The sequence below is a fragment of the Pseudophryne corroboree genome, chromosome 6 (assembly GCF_028390025.1).
Source record: "Pseudophryne corroboree isolate aPseCor3 chromosome 6, aPseCor3.hap2, whole genome shotgun sequence".
NCBI lineage: Eukaryota > Metazoa > Chordata > Amphibia > Anura > Myobatrachidae > Pseudophryne > Pseudophryne corroboree.
Genome location: NC_086449.1, coordinates 326267465 through 326285373, shown reverse-complemented (window position 1 = coordinate 326285373; position 17909 = coordinate 326267465).

Here is a 17909-nt window from a genome sequence, read left to right as displayed (position 1 = left end):
CCCATAGATGCGAATAACATCCTGCATGCTCAAAGCCACCAACCTCCTTCCTTGAAAAGGGGTCTCCCTTTCTCTCAATTTCTAAGGATCCGGAGCACTACCAAGGATACTGATGCTGCACTGCAGGAAATTGACAGCATGTTACAGATGTTTTTGCAGAGGGGCTATACATTGAAGGAGTTGGAAACAGCAAAAGCCAAGGTTCTTACCTGATCAAGGTCGGAGTGGCGAGAAAACACCAAATAGAAGAAACGGGCTGAAGCAAAAGTATTGCCTTTTGTGACCAGTTTTAATTCATCTAGTAATTTTGTCAGCTCCACCACAAAGAAATTGTGGCCTATTCTGAATACAGATCAGTTGCTGGAATCATTAACAGATTCACGTGTGATGATGTGTTACAAGCGGGGGAGGAATTTGCGTGACTGGTTGGTGCATAACAAGGTGTCCAGACCATGTTCAGTGATGGACCAACATTTCCTGAGTAGAAAACCCGGTTTCTATAGATGCACTGGGTGTACTACTTGTAGATAACTTGAAACAGGGGGCTTGGTTATGCACCCCAGATATGGCAAACGCATTCCCATCAGACACATATTGACCTGCATGACTAACTTTGTGGTGTACTACATTAAGGGGGGAATTCAAATGTTTGAAAAATCAGTTGGGTATCTTTTTTTCCCTATCTAATAGACAGGAAAAGACAGACACCCAACCGACTTTTCAAACATTTGAATTCCCCCCTATGTGTCCGTGCAGTCTTATGTCTGTTGGGAAAACCATATGTACCGTTTGTGAGCGTATGACCCAGCACCGCTCAGCCATCCGACATGCCCTGGAGGGAAATTATGTCATCAAGCCTGTAGGGAGACACTTTAGGGAGCTTATATATATGCAATTAGCGGCTAATCGCGGCAATTTTTCACCCGTTTTTTAATTCGACACAATTCGACCGTCGAATTCCGGCAAGTGGGTGCCGGAATTCAACATATTCAATAAAAAACGGATTTGACAGTCCCGCTGTCAAAAAACGGCCGATTTAACGGATTTTGATCCGATTTTAAAAAAAACGGAAAAAAAATTGCGTGGGGTCCCCCCTCCAAAGCATAACCAGCCTCGGGCTCTTCGAGCCGGTCCTGGTTCTAAAAATCGGGGGGGGGGGGGGGGGAAATGACACGGGATCTCCCGTATTTTTAAAACCAGCACCGGGCTCTGCGCCTGGTGCTGGTGCAAAAAATACGGGGGACAAAAAGAGTAGGGGTCCCCCGTATTTTTTACACCAGCATCGGGCTCCACGAGCTGGACAGATAATGCCACAGCCGGGGGTCACTTTTGTACAGCGCCCTGCGGCCGTGGCATTAAATATCCAACTAGTCACCCCTGGCCGGGGTACCCTGGGGGAGTGGGGACCCCTTCAATCAAGGCCCCCCCCCCAGCCACCCAAGGGCCAGGGGTGAAGCCCGAGGCTGTCCCCCCCATCCAAGGGCTGCGGATGGGGGCTGATAGCCTTGAGAAAATTGAAAGAATATTGTTTTTTCCAGTAGTACTACAAGTCCCAGCAAGCCTCCCCGCAAGCTGGTACTTGGAGAACCACAAGTACCAGCATGCAGGAGAAAAACGGGCCTGCTGGTACCTGTAGTTCTACTGGGAAAAAAATACCCCAATAAAAACAGGACACGCACACCGTGATAGTAAAACTTTATTTCACACATGTCGACACATACATACTTACCTATGTTCACACGCCGACCTCTGTCCACTTGTCCAAGTAGAATCCACGTGTACCTGTGAATAAAATTATACTCACCTGATCCAGTGTCCAGATTATAATCCACGTACTTGGCAAAAAAAAAAAACGAACACCCGGACTGAAAGGGGTCCCATGTTTACACATGGGACCCCTTTCCACGAATGCTGGGACCCCACGTGACTGCTGTCACAGAAAGGTCCCTTCAGCCAATCAGGAAGCGCTACTTCGTGGCACTCACCTGATTGGCTGTATGCGCGTCTGCTGGCAGACAGCGCATCGCACAGCTCCCTCCATTAGTTCAATGGTGGGAACTTTGCCGTCAGCGGTGGGGGTACCCGCGGTCAGCCGCTGACCGCGGGTGACCTCACCGCTGACCGCAAAGTTCCCACCATTGAATATAATGGAGAGGCTTTGCGATGCGCTGTCTGACAGCTCAGACGCGCATAGCCAATCAGCAGAGTGCCAGGACGTTGCGCTCGCTGATTGGCTGAAGAGACCTTTCTGTGACAGCAGTCACGGGGGGGTCTCTGCATTCGGGGAAAGGGGTCCCATGTGTAAACATGGGACCCCTTTCAGTCCGTTTGGTCCGGGTGTTCATTTTTTTTTTTTGCCAAGTACATGGATTATAATCTGGACACTGGATCAGGTGAGTATAATTTTATTCACAGGTACACGTGGATTCTACTTGGACAAGTGGACAGAGGTCGACGTGTGAACATAGGTAAGTATGTATGTGTCGACATGTGTGAAATAAAGTTTTACTATCACGGTGTGCGTGTCCTGTTTTTATTTGGGTATTTTTTTCCAGTAAAACTACAGGTACCAGCGGGCCCGTTTTTCTCCTGCATGCTGGTACTTGTGGTTCTCCAAGTACCAGCTTGCGGGGGAGGCTTGCTGGGACTTGTAGTACTACTGGGAAAAAACAATATTCTTTCAATTTTCTCAAGGCTATCAGCCCCCCATTGGATGGGGGGGGGGACAGCCTCGGGCTTCACTCCTGGCCCTTGGGTGGCTGGGGGGGACCCCTTGATTGAAGGGGTCCCCACTCCCCCAGGGTACCCCGGCCAGGGGTGACTAGTTGGATATTTAATGCCACGGCCGCAGGGCGCTGTATAAAAGTGACCCCCGGCTGTGGCATTATCTGTCCAGCTAGTGGAGCCCGATGCTGGTGTAAAAAATACGGGGGACCCCTACTCTTTTTGTCCCCCATATTTTTTGCACCAGCACCAGGCGCAGAGCCCGGTGCTGGTTTTAAAAATACGGGGGATCCCCTGTCATTCCCCCCCCCCCCCCCGGATTTTTAGAACCAGGACCGGCTCGAAGAGCCCGAGGCTGGTTATGCTTAGGAGGGGGGACCCCACGCAATATTTTTTCTGATTTCTACCATTCCATTTAAAATATATATATATATATATATTTTTACAAATATATAAATAATACTTGTGCCTCCAAAATAGACAAACCAAGTACCTAATCCCTTCTAATATAAATAGATATGCTATTACCAATAAAAAAAACACCAAAAAAAAACATGTTTTTACATTTTTTTATTAGATTCCGCCACCAAAGTGTGGCGGATTGAAAATGACGAGTTTACTGTCTAATCGCAGCAATTTTTCGCCCATTTTTTAATTCGACCGTCGAATTCCGGCAAGTGGGTGCCGGAATTCAACATATTCAATAAAAAACGGATTCGACAGTCCTGCTGTCGAAAAACAGCCGATTTGACGAATTTGATCCGATTTAAAAAAAAACCGGAAAAAACGGTAAAAAACCCGAAAAAAATTGCGTGGGGTCCCCCCTCCAAAGCATAACCAGCCTTGGGCTCTCCGAGCCGGTCCTGGTTCTAAAAATCCGGGGGGGGGGGGGGGGGAATGACAGGGAATCCCCAGTATTTTTAAAACCAGCACCGGGCTCTGCGCCTGGTGCTGGTGCAAAAAATATGGGGGACAAAAAGAGTAGGGGTCCCCCGTATTTTTTACACCAGCATCGGGCTCCACTAGCTGGACAGATAATGCCACAGCCTGGGGTCACTTTTATACAGCGCCCTGCGGCCGTGGCATTAAATATCCAACTAGTCACCCCTGGCCGGGATACCCTGGGGGAGTGGGGACCCCTTTAATCAAGGGGTCCCCCCCAGCCACCCAAGGGCCAGGGGTGAAGCCCAAGGCTGTCCCCCCCATCCAAGGGCTGCGGATGGGGGGCTGATAGCCTTGAGAAAATTGAAAGAATATTGTTTTTCCAGTAGTACTACAAGTCCCAGCAAGCCTCCCCTGCAAGCTGGTACTTGGAGAACCACAAGTACCAGCATGCAGGAGAAAAACGGGCCCGCTGGTACCTGTAGTTCTACTGAAAAAAAAATACCCAAATAGAAACAGGACACGCACACCGTGATAGTAAAACTTTATTTCACACATGTCGACACATACATACTTACCTATGTTCACACGCCGACCTCTGTCCACTTGTCCAAGTAGAATCCACGTGTACCTGTGAATAAAATTATACTCACCTGATCCAGTGTCCAGATTATAATCCACGTACTTGGCAAAAAAAAAAAAAAAACGAACACCCGGACCAAACGGACTGAAAGGGGTCCCATGTTTACACATGGGACCCCTTTCCACGAATGCCGGGACCCCATGTGACTGCTGTCACAGAAAGGTCCCTTCAGAATTTGACAAATGTCGAATTTCAAAAAGTCGAATTTGGAAAGTCCGTTTTTTTGACGGAAAGTACTGAATTGCATTGTCGATTTTTTTTTTTTGGGCGAAAATGTCCAGTTTTTCGACATTTTCGGGAATTCGACCGCAATTGCATATACCCCTTAAAGCACTGTTGTCGAATTTCCAAACTTCAATTGAATATACTTTTGTCGAATTGCCGCATTTGTACCATTGCAGAAATGTCGAATTTGACAAATGTCGAATTTCAAAAAGTCGAATTTGGAAAGTCCGTTTTTTTGACAGAAAGTACTGAATTGCATTGTCAAAAAAAAAATTTGGGCGAAAATGTCCCGTTTTTCGACATTTTCGGGAATTCGACCGCAATTGCATATACCCCTCAGTGGTAACCTTGTCATATAAAATTATAGACCACGTCCTGGCCAGTAGACGCGGAGGGGATCGGGAGAAAAGACTACTGCAAGTGGAGTCTTTTTGGATCCATTCCTTAAATATTCTGTCTCCTCATGGCTTAAATGAGACACTTTCTCTTCTTTTTTTGGAGTAACTCAGGAGGTGTTTGAAAATGTCTTTTGATAGTAGTTTATGTCATCATATTTATATCAACCTTGGGTTCATAGTAGTCACTTCAATAAGTTATGTTATTGTCACGGAATGTTGTTTAACATCTACTAATATTTATGATTAAGTATAAGACCTGTGTGGCATTAGTCAAAGTTACGGCTGGCATTGATGCAGTTTATTCGCACCCATGAATAGGTCACGTAGGTTCAGCGTACGGAATTTATGCACTGATCTGGTATATATCGCATACATACCAATGGTGGCGTTGTTGAATGCTTGTATTTGTATTAGTGATGTGCACCGGAAATTTTTCGGGTTTTGTGTTTTGGTTTTGGATTCGGTTCCGCGGCCGTGTTTTGGATTCGGACGCGTTTTGGCAAAACCTCCCTGAAATTTTTTTGTCGGATTCGGGTGTGTTTTGGATTCGGGTGTTTTTTTACAAAAACCCTCAAAAACAGCTTAAATCATAGAATTTGGGGGTCATTTTGATCCCATAGTATTATTAACCTCAATAACCATAATTTCCACTCATTTCCAGTCTATTCTTAACACCTCACACCTCACAATATTATTTTTAGCCCTAAAATTTGCACCGAGGTCGCTGGATGACTAAGCTAAGCGACCCAAGTGGCCGACACAAACACCTGGCCCATCTAGGAGTGGCACTGCAGTGTCAGACAGGATGGCACTTCAAAAAATAGTCCCCAAACAGCACATGATGCAAAGAAAAAAAGAGGTGCACCAAGGTCGCTGGATGGCTAAGCTAAGCGACCCAAGTGGCCGACACAAACACCTGGCCCATCTAGGAGTGGCACTGCAGTGTCAGACAGGATGGCAGATTTAAAAAAAATAGTCCCCAAACAGCACATGATGCGAAGAAAAAAAGAGGTGCAATGAGGTAGCTGTGTGACTAAGCTAAGCGACCCAAGTGGCCGACACAAACACCTGGCCCATCTAGGAGTGGCACTGCAGTGTCAGACAGGATGGCAGATTTAAAAAATAGTCCCCAAACAGCACATGATGCAAAGAAAAAAAGAGGTGCACCAAGGTCGCTGGATGGCTAAGCTAAGCGACCCAAGTGGCCGACACAAACACCTGGCCCATCTAGGAGTGCCACTGCAGTTTTCTAGCGAGAGGATGAGTGCTTCCATCCTCATGTGAATCTGAACCACTAACCATGAACATAGGCCAGGGCCTTAGCCGTTCCTTGCCACTCCGTGTCGTAAATGGCATATTGGCAAGTTTACGCTTCTCCTCAGACGCTTTTAATTTTGATTTTTGGGTCATTTTACTGAACTTTTGTAATATACTTGATGACACAGAGGTAGAGCAGTGGACTACTGTACCGTACTGCTATATATATACTGGTGGTCACAGCAACATTCTGCACTGTCCCTCCTACTATATACTGCGCACAACTAAAATGCAGCACAGGTATGGATGGATAGTATACTTGATGACACAGAGGTAGGTAGAGCAGTGGCCTACTGTACCGTACTGCTATATATTATATACTGGTGGTCAGCAAAATTCTGCACTGTCCTCCTACTACATATACTGCGTACAACAACTAAAATGCACCACAGGTATGGATGGATAGTATACTTGACAACACAGAGGTAGGTAGAGCAGTGGCCTACTGTACCGTACTGCTATATATTATATACTGGTGGTCAGCAAAAGTCTGCACTGTCCTCCTACTATATATACTGCGCACAACTAAAATGCACCACAGGTATGGATGGATAGTATACTTGACGACACAGAGGTAGGTAGAGCAGTGGCCTACTGTACCGTACTGCTATATATTATATACTGGTGGTCAGCAAAATTCTGCACTGTCCTCCTACTATATACACTGCGCACAACTAAAATGCACAGGTATGGATGGATAGTATACTTGACGACACAGAGGTAGGTAGAGCAGTGGCCTACTGTACCGTACTGCTATATATTATATACTGGTGGTCAGCAAAAGTCTGCACTGTCCTCCTACTATATATACTGCGCACAACTAAAATGCACCACAGGTATGGATGGATAGTATACTTGACGACACAGAGGTAGGTAGAGCAGTGGCCTACTGTACCGTACTGCTATATATTATATACTGGTGGTCAGCAAAATTCTGCACTGTCCTCCTACTATATATACTGCGCACAACTAAAATGCACCGCAGGTATTGATGGATAGTATACTTGACGTCACAGAGGTAGGTAGAGCAGTGGCCTACTGTACCGTACTGCTATATATTATATACTGGTGGTCAGCAAAATTCTGCACTGTCCTCCTACTATATATACTGCGCACAACTAAAATGCACCACAGGTATGGATGGATAGTATACTTGACGACACAGTGGTAGGTAGAGCAGTGGCCTACTGTACCGTACTGCTATATATTATATACTGGTGGTCAGCAAAATTCTGCACTGTCCTCCTACTATATATACTGCGCACAACTAAAATGCACCACAGGTATGGATGGATAGTATACTTGACGACACAGAGGTAGGTAGAGCAGTGGACTACTGTACTGTACTGCTATATAATACTGGTGGTCACTGGTCAGCAAAATTCTGCACTGTCCTCCTACTATATACTACAATGCAGCACAGATATGGAGCGTTTTTCAGGCAGAGAACGTAGATATTTTCAGCACACTGAGCACAGATATTTGCAAGCACACTGAGGAGGTCATTCCGAGTTGTTCGCTCGCAAGGCGATTTTAGCAGAGTTGCTCACGCTAAGCCGCCGCCTACTGGGAGTGAATCTTAGCATCTTAAAATTGCGAACGAAGTAATCGCAATATTGCGATTACACACCTCATAGCAGTTTCTGAGTAGCTTCAGACTTACTCGGCATCTGCGATCAGTTCAGTGATTGTCGTTCCTGGTTTGACGTCACAAACACACCCAGCATTCGCCTAGACACTCCTCCGTTTCTCCGGCCACTCCTGCGGTTTTTCCGGAAACTGTAGCGTTTTTTCCCACACGCCCATAAAACGGCCTGTTTCCGCCCAGTAACACCCATTTCCTGTCAATCACATTACGATCGCCAGACCGATGAAAAAGCCGTGAGTAAAATTACTAAGTGCATAGCAAATTTACTTGGCGCAGTCGCAGTGCGGATATTGCGCATGCGCATTAAGCGGAAAATCGCTGCGATGCGAAGATTTTTACCGAGCGAACAACTCGGAATGAGGGCCTGAGCACAGATACTTGCAGCACACTGAGCACAGATACTTGCAGCACACTGAGCACAAATATTTGCAGCACACTGAACACAGAAACTGAGAGAACGCTGCATGTCCTCTCCCTATCATCTCCAATGCACGAGTGAAAATGGCGGCGACGCGCGGCTCCTTATATAGAATTCGAATCTCGCGAGAATCCGACGGCGGGATGATGACATTCGGGCGCGCTCGGGTTAACCGAGCAAGGTGGGAGGATCCGAGTCTGCCTCGGAACCGTGTAAAATGGGTGAAGTTCGGGGGGGTTCGGATTCCGAGGAACCGAATCCGCTCATCACTAATTTGTATTATTTTGTTGTTTTGTTTTTTCACTTGGTTTTTTTTTTAAATAGCATTTGTTTCTGTATATAGATATATGTTGAATAATTTTATGTATTTAGCATTGATATCATGGCATCATGTTGCTAGGGAGATGCTGTGTCACGGATCATGATCCCCCGCCCCTGCCCTGCAGGAGACGTATGGGGTCAGCACGCCCTACTATGTTGATGCTGGAACGCAGTTGGAATGCATGGCGGCACAGTGCATGTCACTGGGATACAGTGAGTTACCACGTTTCGGAAGTGCTGGCCGGACATCGCATCTCAGGCGGTGCAGCAGCGGGGAACTTTGGGATTAGAAAAAAAGCGGGATTATTTGTGTATATAAGGTATGTGCACGTTGTATTTCACTGTGAGTTCTTGATAAAGGTGGCAACACTGAAACGTTGGACTCGGATCCTTTACACTATAGACCACTGAGTGCCGCCTCCTGCTGTGTGTGTGTGTGTGTGTGTGTGTGTGTGTGTGTGTGTGTGTGTGTGTGTGTGTGTGTGTGTGTGTGTGTATGTATATATATATATATATATATATATATATATATATATATTCATTCATTCTTTTCCCACTTTCTGCGGATACAAAATCTTTTTTTCTTCTTTGGTATGGAATGTGCTTCACAAACTCCTGGCAATCAGTTCTGTGGGACTGGCTCTTACAGCTCACCAAGAACATATGCAATCTGGCTGGACCAATTTGCAATATATGGAGCTCGTATCCTCAAGTATCAAGGCCTATAGATTGTGAGCTTGCGAGCAGGGCCCTCTTTTCTCTTTGTCTGTTTGTTATTACCCATTCTTGTTTTATTACTGTTTTATTCATAATTATAAAGCAGTGATTGTGATGTGTTGGAACCGGTGTAAGGTGGGGTATGTATATTAGATTGTGCATACCTCCCAACATGTCCCATTGCAGGAGGGACACAATGCTCTCTACTTGGACTTTCCTCTTAATATATGATTGGTGTCACCTGTACTGAACTATTTAAATGATAAGAAAGGTGTTTCAACACAGGTGTTTGCAATCATAAATTAAGAAGGAAGTCCAGGTAGAAAGCATTTTGTCCCTCCTGGAATGGGTCATGATGGGAGGTATAGATTATTTATATTAAATTTAAACCAATGGTGTATATTAGTTTTAAACTAATAGTTTAATAATACCTGGGCACTGTTTATACAGTAGACCCACTTAATTGAAATACAACTATTTTATACAATTTTCTTGGCAACTTAAACAACCTTAAAATATACATCGAAAAAGAAGATACTTTATCTTGTCACATGCAAGAATAGCATCAGCCTCTGTACTACTTACACACTGGGATAGGACTCAGGAGGACTCTCTGTGTGTCTCTCTTTCTCTAGACCCAAATGGTTTAGTTGCATAAAAGTTTACACAGGACTCAGACACCTAGGCAGGGAGGAGGAGAAGCTGGGATCCCTGTGTCACTTACTGCTCTCTCTACCAGTGACGTGCGGTGAGGTCTTTGGCTGGGGAGGCACATATATATCTCCATCTTCCCCCTCTCTCACTTGAGATGTGTGTGCAGGCCAGAGTGTAGGTGCCGCTCAGGGCCGGTGCAAGGGTGTTCGGCGCCCTCCCTCCCTTAACTCATAAAGGGACAGCGTGCATCACAAAAGAGGGGTGTAGTCTCCCAAGGAAGGGGCGTGGACACAATAGCACCTGAGAACAGTACCTCCAATTCAAATTACGCCACACTGTAGCGCAATCTTATTCACATTACACTATATGCAGGCACGGACGCTGAGGGGGAGATACAGGGAGGGTGAGGGCAGGAAAGCTGACGGGGAGGGTGAGGGCAGGGACGCTGAGGGGGAGATACAGGGAGGGTGAGGGCAGGAAAGCTGACGGGGAGGGTGAGGGCAGGGACGCTGAGGGGGAGATACAGGGAGGGTGAGGGCAGGAAAGCTGACGGGGAGGGTGAGGGCAGGGACGCTGAGGGGGAGATACAGGGAGGGTGAGGGCAGGAATGCTGACGGGGAGGGTGAGGGTAAGGACGCTCATGGGGAGTTAGAGGGATCATGAGGGGCGAGTTACAGGGAGGGTAAGGGCAGTAGAACTGAAGAGGGAGTTACAGGGAGGTTGAGGAAAGGGGCCTAAAAAATAGATTAGAATAAACAAATGCTCTAAATCCCCCCAACCGTCACTTACCAGATATGTGCAGTGCCTCCTCACTTCTTCCGGAAGAGGCAGTAGTCTGTCACACGTGGGTCTCTATCAGTGATTGTGCAGGACAGGACTCGGAGCTGATAGTGTGGTTTCCGCTCACCACCGGCAAAGCTCTTGACTGTGGTCTGGGTCTGGATCCCATCTTCATGTGCCTGGGGGGGGGGGGGGGGGGGGACATGGCACACACTTTAGTTAGAGGGGGGGACAGTGCACACACTTTAGTTAGAGGGGGGACACGGCACACACTTTAGTTAGGAGGAGGGGGGGAACATGGCACACACTTTAGTTAGTAGGGGAGGGGGAGGGGGGACACGGCACATACTTTATTTAGAGGGGGGGACACGGCACACACTTTAGTTAGGAGGGGGACCCCCTCCCTCTCCTAACTAAAGTGTGTGCCGTGTCCCCCCCCCTCTAAATACAGTGTGTGCCATGTCCCCCCCTCCTAACTAAAGTGTGTGCCGTGTCCCCCCCTCCCCCTCCTAACTAAAGTGTGTGTCGTGACTCGTGTCCCCCCCTCTAACTAAAGCGGCACACACTTTAGTTAGAGGGGGGGACACGGCACACACTTTAGTTAGGAGGGGGGACATGGCACACACTTTAGTTAGTAGGGGGAGGGGGGACATGGCACACACTTTAATTAGGGGGGACATGGGACACACTTTAGTTAGGAGGGGGGACATGGCACACACTTTAGTTAGGAGGGGGAGGGGGGACATGGCACACACTTTAATTAGGGGGGGACATGGCACACACTTTAGTTAGGAGGGGGAGGGGGGACATGGCACACACTTTAATTAGGGGGGGACATGGGACACACTTTAGTTAGGAGGGGGGGACATGGCACACACTTTAGTTAGGAGGAGGGGGGGACATGGAACACACTTTAGTTAGGAGGAGGGGGGGGGACATGGAACACACTTTAGTTAGGAGGAGGGAGGGACATGGAACACACTTTAGTTAGTAGGGGGAGGGGGGACACAGTAGACAGATCTGCCATTCCGCTCTCACCCTATACCGCTGCTGGTGCGCCCCATGTCTTCCGCTCTCCCCCCTCCTCCATGTGCTGCTGCTGCTGCTCTGTGTCTTCCGCTCTGCCTGTGTGTGACAGGCGCCGGTCCGGCAGCGGCAGCAAGGACAGCTGTGCCGTGAGTAAGGAGGCAGGGAGGGGGGAGCCGCTCTTAAGTCAGCGCCGCATCCCGGTGTCCGGGCGCCGCCGCAGCAGTACCTGTCGGGTCCCGTCGCTTCTCCTGGCCGCGTCTATGTGATTGGACCAGCGGATCCAGCACTGGATCCGCTGTCCAATCACTGGTGCCTCGCTAGCAGCGGCGTGCTTTCCCTGCAGCAAAGCACTTGTATATGTGCCGCATTCCCCTTCTTTTGTAATGGGCTTTTACAGCCCAGCGCATGGCCCCGCCCCCCGCTTTGTCCCCGTTTCCACTGGCTACGGGCGGCACTAGCTATTAGTGCCTCCCAAACTTAATACATGGCCTACAATGATTATAATAATATAAAGTTGATACATATGACACAGAATATGTGTCATATGTATCTGCTTTATATTATTTGAATCATTAATGGCAGGGGAGGCACTGCCTCCCCTGCCGCCCCTGACTGCACGTTCCTGCTCTCTACCCTCCAGAAAGCTCCGTCAGTAGCTCATGAAACATGATATTCCTGTGTCTCTGCCTGCACTGCATACTGTCCTGCTCGCCTAAGAGGGAAAGCTTGTGATATCAGAGTGCTTTGGCCGGGGGCCCGGTGTACAGTATGTTCTGCCCCCCCTTAATCTGGCTATGGTTGGTAGCAGGACAAATGGGCTAAGGATCCGGGTGATCTTAGGGTCAGAGAATCTTCACAACGTTAGGTCTGCAGTATGTACTACTGATTAGTACCTAATAAAAGTGGTCCAAGGAAGGACAACTGGTGAACCAGCGATAGGGTCATGGGTACCGAAGGCTTATTGATGCACATGGGTAGCTAAGGCTAGCCTGTCTGGTCCTATCCCAAAGAAGAGCAAAGTGCTGAAAAGTTAATGCTGACTACCTCATATGATAGACAGGTGTCAGAACACACAGTGCACCGCTGTTTGTTACGTAGTTGCAGACTGGTCAGAGTGCCCATGCTGACCCATCCACCATCGAAAGCTCCTAAAATAGCTACGTGAGTGTGTCATCTTTTCCCCAGGTAAACGCACATACTTCAGGCCCTCCACAAAGTGGCGCTGAGAGAGGGGGGGAGAGGGTACAAAGACCTGGGCCCAGGTCTGAAGGAGGGGCCCAGCGGGGGGGCCTGGCCCACGCTTCCTTTGATTAGGCCATGCCCCCTAAACAGTACCAGGGCCCAGCCAGGCTCTCTACTGCTCTAGCTGGGAGGCATGCCATGCTCCTGTGAGTGGGTGCTTCTAATGTGCTAGACATCCCCCTATAGAGGTGTTGCCATGCCCCGAATGCTGTCACCACACCCCCTCCAGGGGGCAGGGCGGGCCAGAAAGTTGTTGTACTGGGGCCCAGGAATTCTCTTGGCAGCCCTGTGTCCACATGATATGAAAGAAAATGTGATTCATCATACCAGGCCACCTTCTGACAAACTGTTTTATCAGCTGCCTGGACTGACCACTTTACTTGGGAAGTGGACATGATGCTGTTCTGGGAGACTTGAATACTCTTTCGGGTGGCCGGGAGCACCACATGTGATCAGGGAGCCTCTCAACCATTCTGGGAGAGTAGGCAAGTATATGGTGCTGTTGCTATGAAACAATAGGGCATACTTGCTACTCTCCCGGGATCGCTGGGAGGTTCCCAAAAATTTGATGGCCTTCCTGGCTTCCCGGAGAACGGGCAAATCTCCTGACTACAGAAGCAGCTCTGGACCTGGCCGCCCACTTAGCGAGTGAAGTGGGTGGTCGGGGCAGCCAATGACGTGATTCTCACTGATTTGCGTCATCGTAGCCACGAAGCCTGCTGTATAATGCCGGTAATCTCGGCATTGTATGACAAGAGGCGTGGCTATGATGATGTAATAATGGGTACCACACCCTGTACAGCATCATTTGTATAGTCACACAGCCATCCCGCCCCTGCACCAATTACCCTGCTTTGCAGACCTGGCTACACTCTCCTGGAGAGAGCAGCCAGGAAGTCGGCAACGATGCAATAATAAGATTTTACTTACCGATAAATCTATTTCTCGTAGTCCGTAGTGGATGCTGGGGACTCCGTCAGGACCATGGGGATTAGCGGCTCCGCAGGAGACAGGGCACAAAAATAAAGCTTTAGGATCAGGTGGTGTGCACTGGCTCCTCCCCCTATGACCCTCCTCCAAGCCTCAGTTAGGATACTGTGCCCGGACGAGCGTACACAATAAGGAAGGATTTTGAATCCCGGGTAAGACTCATACCAGCCACACCAATCACACCGTACAACTTGTGATCTGAACCCAGTTAACAGTATGACAAACGTAGGAGCCTCTGAACAGACGGCTCACAACAATAACAACCCGATTTTTTTTCTTTAACAATAACTATGTACAAGTATTGCAGACAATCCGCACTTGGGATGGGCGCCCAGCATCCACTACGGACTACGAGAAATAGATTTATCGGTAAGTAAAATCTTATTTTCTCTGACGTCCTAGTGGATGCTGGGGACTCCGTCAGGACCATGGGGATTATACCAAAGCTCCCAAACGGGCGGGAGAGTGCGGATGACTCTGCAGCACCGAATGAGAGAACTCCAGGTCCTCTTTAGCCAGGGTATCAAATTTGTAGAATTTTACAAACGTGTTCTCCCCCGACCACGTAGCTGCTCGGCAGAGTTGTAATGCCGAGACCCCTCGGGCAGCCGCCCAGGATGAGCCCACCTTCCTTGTGGAATGGGCCTTGACAGATTTAGGCTGTGGCAGGCCTGCCACAGAATGTGCAAGTTGAATTGTGCTACAAATCCAACGAGCAATCGTCTGCTTAGAAGCAGGAGCACCCAGCTTGTTGGGTGCATACAGTATAAACAGCGAGTCAGATTTTCTGACTCCAGCCGTCCTTGAAATATATATTTTCAATGCCCTGACAACGTCCAGCAACTTGGCATCCTCCAAATCGCTAGTAGCCGCAGGCACCACAATAGGCTGGTTCAGGTGAAACGCTGACACCACCTTAGGCAGAAACTGAGGACGCGTCCGCAGTTCTGCCCTGTCCGAATGGAAAATCAGATATGGGCTTTTATACGATAAAGCCGCCAATTCTGACACTCTCCTGGCTGAAGCCAGGGCCAGTAGCATGGTTACTTTCCATGTAAGATATTTCAAATCCACCGATTTGAGTGGCTCAAACCAATGGGATTTGAGAAAATCCAAAACTACATTAAGGTCCCACGGAGCCACTGGGGGCACAACCGGGGGCTGTATATGTAGTACTCCTTTTACAAAAGTCTGGACTTCAGGAACTGAAGCCAATTCTTTCTGGAAGAAAATCGACAGGGCCGAAATTTGAACCTTAATGGACCCCAATTTGAGGCCCATAGACAATCCTGTTTGCAGGAAATGTAGGAATCGACCCAATTGAAATTCCTCCGTGGGGGCCTTCCTGGCCTCACACCACGCAACATATTTTCTCCAAATGCGGTGATAATGTTGTGCAGTCACTTCCTTCCTGGCTTTTACCAGTGTAGGAATGACCTCTTCCGGAATGCCTTTTTCCCTTAGAATTCGGCGTTCAACCGCCATGCCGTCAAACGCAGCCGCGGTAAGTCTTGGAATAGACACGGTCCCTGCTGAAGCAGGTCCCGTCTTAGAGGTAGAGGCCACGGATCTTCCGTGAGCATCTCCTGAAGTTCCGGGTACCAAGTTCTTCTTGGCCAATCCGGAGCCACGAGTATCGTTCTTACTCCCCTTTGCCGTATAATTCTCAGTACTTTTGGTATGAGAGGCAGAGGAGGAAACACATACACTGACTGGAACACCCACGGTGTTACCAGAGCGTCCACAGCTATTGCCTGAGGGTCTCTTGACCTGGCGCAATACCTGTCCAGTTTTTTGTTGAGGCGAGACGCCATCATATCCACCTTTGGTTTTTCCCAACGGTTCACAATCATGTGGAAGACTTCTGGATGAAGTCTCCACTCTCCCGGGTGTAGATCGTGTCTGCTGAGGAAGTCTGCTTCCCAGTTGTCCACTCCCGGAATGAACACTGCTGACAGTGCTATCACATGATCTTCCGCCCAGCGAAGAATCCTTGCAGCTTCTGCCATTGCTCTCCTGCTTCTTGTGCCGCCCTGTCTGTTTACGTGGGCGACTGCCGTGATGTTGTCCGACTGGATCAACACCGGCTGACCCTGAAGCAGGGGTTTTGCCAGGCTTAGAGCATTGTAAATCGCTCTTAGCTCCAGTATATTTATGTGAAGAGACATCTCCAGGCTTGACCATACTCCCTGGAAGTTTCTTCCCTGTGTGACCGCTCCCCAGCCTCTCAGACTGGCATCCGTGGTCACCAGGACCCAGTCCTGTATGCCGAATCTGCGGCCCTCTAACAGATGAGCACTCTGCACCCACCACAGAAGAGACACCTTTGTCCGTGGCGATAAGGTTATCCGCTGATGCAACTGCAGATGCGATCCGGACCATTTGTCCAGCAGATCCCACTGAAAAGTTCTTGCGTGAAATCTGCCGAATGGAATCGCTTCGTAAGAAGCCACCATTTTTCCCAGGACCCTTGTGCAATGATGCACTGACACTTTTCCTGGTTTTAGGAGGTTCCTGACTAGCTCGGATAACTCCCTGGCTTTCTTCTCCGGGAGAAGCACCTTTTTCTGGACTGTGTCCAGAATCATCCCTAGGAACAGCAGACGTGTCGTCGGAAACAGCTGCGGTTTTGGAATATTTAGAATCCACCCGTGCTGTCGTAGAACTACTTGAGATAGTGCTACTCCGACCTCCAACTGTTCTCTGGACCTTGCCCTTATCAGGAGATCGTCCATTTTCTTTGAAGAAGAATCATCATTTCGGCCATTACCTTGATAAGGACCCGGGGTGCCGTGGACAATCCAACCGGCAGCGTCTGAAACTGATAGTGACAGTTCTGTACCACGAACCTGAGGTACCCTTGGTGAGAAGGGCAAATTGGGACATGGAGGTAAGCATCTGTCCCGGGACACCATATAGTCCCCTTTTTCCTGGTTCGCTATCACTGCTCTGAGTGACTCCATCTTGATTTGAACCTTTGTATGTAAGTGTTCAAATATTTCAGATTTAGAATAGGTCTCACGAGCCGTCTGGCTTCAGTACCACAATATAGTGTGGAATAATACCCCTTTCCTTGTTGTAGGAGGGGTACTTTGATTATCACCTGCTGGGAATACAGCTTGTGAATTGTTTCCACTACTGCCTCCCTGTCGGAGGGAGACGTTGGTAAAGCAGACTTCAGGAACCTGCGAGGGGGAGACGTCTCGAATTTCCAATCTGTACCCCTGGGATACTACTTGTAGGATCCAGGGGTCCACTTGCGAGTGAGCCCACTGCGTGCTGAAACTCTTGAGACGACCCCCCACCGCACCTGAGTCCGCTTGTACGGCCCCAGCGTCATGCTGAGGACTTGGCAGAAGCGGTGGAGGGCTTCTGTTCCTGGGAATGGGCTGCCTGCTGCAGTCTTCTTCCCTTTCCTCTATCCCATGGCAGATATGACTGGCCTTTTGCCCGCTTGCCCTTATGGGGACGAAAGGACTGAGGCTGAAAAGACGTTGTCTTTTTCTCCTTTATACGGCAATACTTCCATGTGCCGTTTGGAATCTGCATCACCTGACCACTGTCGTGTCCATAAACAACTTCTGGCAGATATGGACATCGCACTTACTCTTGATGCCAGAGTGCAAATATCCCTCTGTGCATCTCGCATATATAGAAATGCATCCTTTAAATGCTCTATAGTCAATAAAATACTGTCCCTGTCAAGGGTATCAATATTTTCAGTCAGGGAATCCGACCAAGCCACCCCAGCGCTGCACATCCAGGCTGAGGCGATCGCTGGTCGCAGTATAACACCAGTATGTGTGTATATACTTTTTAGGATATTTTCCAGCCTCCTATCAGCTGGCTCCTTGAGGGCGGCCCTATCTGGAGACGGTACCGCCACTTGTTTTGATAAGCGTGTGAGCGCCTTATCCACCC